At 43.1% G+C, this 6841-nt stretch overlaps 1 pseudogene; it reads left to right on the top strand.

Moving 5' to 3' along the window:
* Positions 1 to 1108: 1108 nt before the first annotated feature.
* LOC120996760 lies at positions 1109 to 1297 on the top strand (annotated as a pseudogene).
* Positions 1298 to 6841: the final 5544 nt, after the last annotated feature.

Below are 6841 nucleotides of genomic sequence, written 5' to 3'. Positions count from 1 at the left end.
TTGCATCCCCGTGGTGCACGTTGGGTAACGCTAAATGAACCAGCAAATACTGGCAGTCTGACAAAAAAAAGATCATGGACATAAATTTAAATCTATATATATTGTGTGTATGGTATATAGTGTGTGGTATATATTGCATGGCAGGAAAACGGATGTGCTATATGCATCATTATCTGTTGTCCATACATACATGCTACTGACATAGTGCTGCAATGTAACAAGAATACGCCAATCAGTAGTATCTGCTACTGGGGGGCGGGTGGCGGAGGATGAAAAAAAATTGCATAATTTAGATGTAGATCGAGTGTTGCTAAGGCTACTTTCACACATGCGTTCGGGGTTCCGCTTGTGAGTTCCGTTTGAAGGCTCTCACAAGAGGCCCTGAACGGATCCGTACAGCCCCAATGCATTCTGAGTGGATGCGTATCCGCTCAGAATGCATCAGTATGGCACTGTTTAGCCTCCGTTCCGCTCAGCAGGTGGACACCCAAACGCAGCTTGCAGCGTTTGGGTGTTCGCCTGGCCGTGCGGAGCCAAACGGATCCGTCCAGACTTACAATGTACGGCTACTTTCACACTTGCATTCGGAGCAGATCCGTCTGGTGTCTGCACAGACGGATCCGCTCCTATAATGCAAACGATGGGATCCGTTCAGAACAGATCCGTCTGCATTATATTTCAGAAAAAAATCTAAGTCTAAAAGTTAGTCAGACGTATCCGTCCTGACTTTGCATTGAAAGTCAATGGGGGACAGATCCATTTGAAATTGCACCATATTGTGTCAACGTATACAAATTAAGCCTTAAACAGAGGCATAAATTGTGTTTAGATTTGTATTAATTCAATACTTTTAGGTCTAAAGCTTGACATTTTGACAAATTAGTTCACCTTACGATTCCACACTTTGCAAAGAGTACAAACCTCAAAAGATAACAAAGCATATCTATATCTAAATCCGCTGTTAAGATGAACACATTATTTTTTTGTTAGCGCAATAGAATTACGCTACTTATGATTCATCCCTTGCATATTTCTCCTTATTTTTAACTACTTTTCAATTACTCTATGATTAACCCTTAAATATAGGAATAAATTGTTTTTATAGTCGCAGTGTATTCATTGGCAATCTCTCTAGAGCTTGAAAGTGTCTGAGCTCGCGCTCCACGATAATGAGTTTTAGGGTTTTCTTGTGAGCATGAAAGCAGTTGATAACTCTGTTTTATGCAGTGGTTGTCTGCTTTTGATGACTGTTCTCTTCTTTTTGAGAAGATGGAGAAGAGAGCTCTTTCAGAGTGGTTTTAGTCAGTTAAATAACAGGAAATGCATGAAAAAAAAGGGATTCTAAATCTGATCAATGCATAGTAGTGAAAGTTTGAAAATGATTGATTTTTCCAATGTTTTTTTGTTTCGCACTTTGTTTTTGCATCTATCTAAAAAATTGCAAAACAGACTCAAAAGGTTTAGTCTAACAAGATTTGTGAAAGTATGGCAAACACTAATGCATAAACTTTGCTGGTAACATAAAGATAACGAATTCCTAGCTTATCATATAACTAATTATAGTTTTAGTTAAGAGAATCAAAAATGTATTTGAAATTCTACATTAGTGTAGATTCATATATACCGTTATTAAATGTCATTGAAAATATCCACCACAAAATGCACCTATAGCATGGTCGGATTTGACCCAGACTCACCCCAGATTTCCCACTTGGCAGTGGGAAAAAACCTCTGAAAAACATTGCAAATCCGAATAAAAATCTACTCGCAAGACATAAGAATGTTGCAGTGGATTTGTATATGGAGTTATTTGACAGTATTTTTGAATCTACTCTCATATTTTGCTTCATAAACCAATTGTTTACTCGTTTCAACTTACTATACAAATTAAGCCTTAACCCCTTAGGGACGCATGACGTACCGGTACGGCATGTTTCTCGAGTCCTTAAGGACCCATGACTTACCGGTACGTCATGGGTTTAAAACGCGATTGCGGCGCAGCAGGGGTTAATCGGAACAGGATGCCCGCTGAAATCATTCAGCGGGCATCCTGTAACAATGCCGGGGGTGAGGTCATGTGCCCCCCCCCCCTCCGTATCGTCGATCGCAGATAACTGCAGGTCAATTCAGAACTGCGGTTTGCTGCGTTTCCGGTTCATTTGGGTCTCCGGTGACCTGATGAACCGGAAAAAGACTGTGATCGGTGGTGTGATTACACACCACCAATCACAGTCCAAGCATTTGGGAGAGGCGGTGCTGGCCGTGGTGCTGAATGCCGCTGTCCAGGGTGCTGATTGGTGCAGGGAGAGAGGCGCGAGATTCAAACTTCCAGTGCTTCTCTCTCCCCTCCTCTTCCTGTTCAGCACCTGCACCGTCCAGCACCATCCTCACCAGGCTCCTGCGATCCCTATTATCGGCACCCATCACCCTCCAGGTAGGTTAGGGTCAGTGAGGGAGAGGCACCGTTATGCAGGGATAGAAGGGAAAAGTTAGTTAGGGAAAAAAAACAAAAACACTTTGTCTAAACTTATTATTTTCTAGCTTTGAGACCCCCCCTGCCACTTGCCCCCCCCCTCCAGCCCCCTGTGGCCTACCCTAGTACGAGCTGCCCTAGGGCTCGTACTGGTTTCCCTGCCCGTTAAATAAGCCCACCGGAGCCCCCTGCCGGTGACCTTAGCTGGTGTCCCCCAGTGGATTTTGAGCCTGAGATTCTGGATTTTGTTGGCAATCCAGGAATCCAGATTCCCACAGTGGGGTTTACTGAAATTGACTTTTTTTTTTTTTTTTTTTCAGTGACCCATTTGTGAATCTGATGGTGGAGCAGACGAACCTGTACGCTCAACAGTTCGTTGCTCAGCACCCGGGCTCCTTTTTGGCTAGACCCAGTGGCTGGACGCCGGTCAGTGCAGCCGAGATGAGGACATTTTGGGGCCTCGTGCTGCACATGGGTCTAGTGCAAAAACCCAGTGTCAGGCAATACTTGTCACTACCAGAGCTTTGGGACGTTCTCACAGCTCTGTTTCTCCACCCCTGTGATGATGTCACTACTAGAGCTGGGAGGAGTTCTCACTGCTCTGTTTACTTTTGGTTTCCTTCCTTCCAGCTGTTCCTCATGCGTTTGATTTCCCTCTCTTTATATCACCCCTCCTCCTATTGTAGGGCGTGGATTATAGTTCTCATTTCAGTTGTAGCTCTTGCTTTAGTATCTTCACTTGTAGCTATCAGTTCACTGGACTTGCAGGGATCTCAAATACCTTCCCTTACCAATACAGCATATATCAAAGTCTTGTCTAAGCCTGGTAGAGACCCGATTAATGCAGCTTCCTACCGACCAATCTCACTGATTAATTTAGATCTTAAAATAGTGTCTAAAATACTTGCAGACAGATTGGCGCGAGTATTGCCACGGTTAATTACACCTAATCAAGTGGGTTTTGTACAAGGGAGGGCAGCGGTCACGAATATACGTAAAGTTCTAACGATACTTGACAAGGTGAAGATGAGACCTATTGCACATCCATCCTCAGTCATCATTACAATTGATGCTGAAAAGGCGTTTGATAATATTGACTGGGGATGGATGGGCACGGTATTGGATACTATAGGTTTCACTGGCCCTTTTAGACAATATATTACTACTCTGTATTCAAACCCCCCTAGAGAGGATCCACACTCCGGGTTTCCTCTCCAGACATATAAACTTAGAGAAAGGAACCAGGCAGGGATGTCCACTTTCTCGGCTTTTTTTTAACCTTGCAATAGAACCACTTTCTCGGAGGATAGAACGTGATAGTAATTTAGAGGGTATCAAAGTAGGCAACTTATGAGTTAAACATGCTCTCTTTGCCGATAATTTGTTGGTGTTCCTTGAAAATCCTTCCAGGGACGTGCCACAATTATTCCAGTTACTGAACAATTTTGGCAAGGTATCAGGGTTTAAGGTGAACGCAAGCAAGTCTGAAATATTATTTTTAGGAAATAGATCCCAGAGACCTTCTGATCAGGCTTTTGATTATACCATCCAGATTGCAGCAAAGTCCATAAAATATTTGGGGATACATATTGGAAAAAATCCAGAATCCCTATATTTACTTAATTACCCTCCTCTGATAAAGAAGATTCTATCCGATATCGAGAGGTGGAAGTAACTCCCCCTTTCATTAGGAGGCAGAAGCCAACTACTGAAGATGATGAGTATATCTAAACTTCTTTACCCTATGCAGACTATACCTCTCCTCATTAAACATTCAGACATAAAATTGCTAGAGACAGCCTTTAGGTATTTCTTGTGGAAAGGCAGGAGACCTAGAATTTCGATGGCCATATTGCAGATTCCTAAACAATTGGGAGGCTTAAATTTTCCGGATATTCGCAGCTACAATTTAGCCAGTCTTATGAGGCATTGTACTGATTGGATATTTGGAACGGCTTTCTATTCTAACTATGCCTTGGAAACTCAACTTGTACACCCATGGAGTTTATCCTCGTTACTGCATTCTAAACTTAGTGCAATCCCTCCTCCTGCTAAACATAGTCTGATGATTAGAGATACAATCGCCTCTTGGAAGGCAACGTGTAGACTGTTTGCTTTACCCTTCTTACTCTCCAAATACATGACCATATGGAGACATCCAGAGTTTCCATCAGGTTTAGAGGCAAAACACTTTGGAGCTTGGAAACGTTCAAACATACTTAAGGTGAGGGATATGTGGAACGTCAGAGAGGGAAAATATTACTCCCTCACAGAACTTGCAGGAATATACCATCTAGATGGCTCGAAACAGTCGTTGGCTTATCTGGAGGTTCAAGGATTCCTTAAAAATAGGGTGCTGGATCTTTCTAAAGAAATGTCTGGCAACGATTTTGATTCCCTCATAGGTGTGGGGAATGGGAAAAAGTCGCTGTCAGAATTTTATCAGGAAATTAGAGACAAGAAACTATCATCCACAGGAGAACGGATGTTCTCCCATTGGAAAAAGGAATTCCCTTTAATGGACCACAGGGATATTATTGTAAAAGGCTGGAATACAGTCAGAAAAACAACCCCTAATGAGATATGGAGAGAAACTCATTTCCAAATGATCCATAAAGCCTTATATGGATTCCATTTTACCTCATGCAACACTACACAAGATAGGTGAGATAGTTGTCCTAAATGCCTGCTGAAAAACTCTGATTTATTCCACGGCATGTGGTCTTGTCCAGAGACGGAGAAATATTGGGGGATGGTCAGACAACAAATCAGACAACACCTTAAAGTACAAATCCCATTAGCACCCGAACTAATCTTATTCCATGCACCTGCAGAAAGGCTGGCGGTATCCCCGCTTATCCACACCCTGATTTTGGCAGCAAAGAGGTGTCTTCTCAGAGAATGGCTAAAACCGAGAGTGCCCTCTGCTGTCGAAATATTTAACCACGCGAAAACATGTTTTGAGATGGAGAAAATACAGGCGGAGCAACTCAAATGAAAACAAGTTGGATTCATTTTTCCATAAATGGGAAACTTATATCAGTACAGTTTTCCCAAATGAGGAAATGAAAGGTGTAATGACTCCCTTTATACATTCGGAGTGGTATCTTAAGGAAAAACTCGCCAAAAGACTAGGAAGGCTTCAGATAGAATAATGGAGTAATGTAGGGAGGGCATAAGGAAAGTGCACGTGAGGGAGGGGAGGATAAAGGGTTGTTGTGGGGTTCATGGGATGTTCTTAATTGGGATGGGTTATGACTAGAGATGTCGCAAACATAAAATTTTCCGTTCGCGAACGGCGAACGCGAATTTTCGCTAATGTTCGCGAACCGGGCGAACCGCCATAGACTTCAATAGGCAGGCGAATTTTAAAACCCACAGGGAATCTTTCTGGCCACAATAGTCATGGAAAAGTTGTTTCAAGGGGACTTACACCTGGACTGTGGCATGCCGGAGGGGGATCCATGGCAAAACTCCCATGCAAAATCACATAATTGATGCAGAGTCTGGTTTTAATCCATAAAGGGCATAAATCACCTAACATTCCTAAATTGTTTGGAATAACGTGCTTTAAAACATCAAGTATGATGTTGTATCGATCAGGTAGTGTAAGGGTTACTCCCGCTTCACAGTGACAGACCAAACTCCCCGTTTAACGCACCGCAAACAACCGCAAACAGTCCATTTGCACAACCGCAAACTCCCCATTTGCACAAGGTTGGATACCAAGCTAGCCATGTCCCGTTCCTTGTCCTCACTGATGTCATTGAAAGTCTCTTCCTCCACTCAGCCACGTACAACACCAAGGGTCCCTGAAAGGTGACAACAAGCCCCCTGGGACGCCTGCTGTGGTTGGTCTTCCACCTCCTCAAAGCCACCTTCCTCCTCTGAGGTGTGTTAAGTAGTACTATTCCTATCAGTTTAATCCCTGTTATGTCCCCTATCAGGGGACGTGTATATGGCATAGATTTTAGGAACCGGGAGAAGAAAAAGATGCTTGGTCGGTCCTCCTACTTCAAATTTGGGGCACTGCGCGTGCAATCTAATGTGCCACCAGATAGGAGTGGTGTGTTAAGTAGTTCTATTCTTATCAGTTTATTCCCTGTTAGGTCCCCTATCAGGGGACATGTATATGGCCTCGATTTTAGGAACCGGGAGATGGAAAAAGATGCTTGGTCGGTCCTCCTACTTCAAATTTGGGGCACTGCGCGTGTAATCTAATGTGCCACCAGATAGGAGTGGTGTGTTAAGTAGTTCTATTCTTATCAGTTTAATCCCTGTTACGTCCCCTATCAGGGGACGTGTATGGAATAGATTTTAGACAACTGCAAAGAGTTGTCAATAGTTGACACACTCATGACATAAATT

The sequence above is a fragment of the Bufo bufo genome, chromosome 3 (assembly GCF_905171765.1).
Source record: "Bufo bufo chromosome 3, aBufBuf1.1, whole genome shotgun sequence".
In the NCBI taxonomy this organism is placed as follows: Eukaryota; Metazoa; Chordata; class Amphibia; order Anura; family Bufonidae; genus Bufo; species Bufo bufo.
This window is presented reverse-complemented; position numbering and strand designations above follow the sequence as displayed.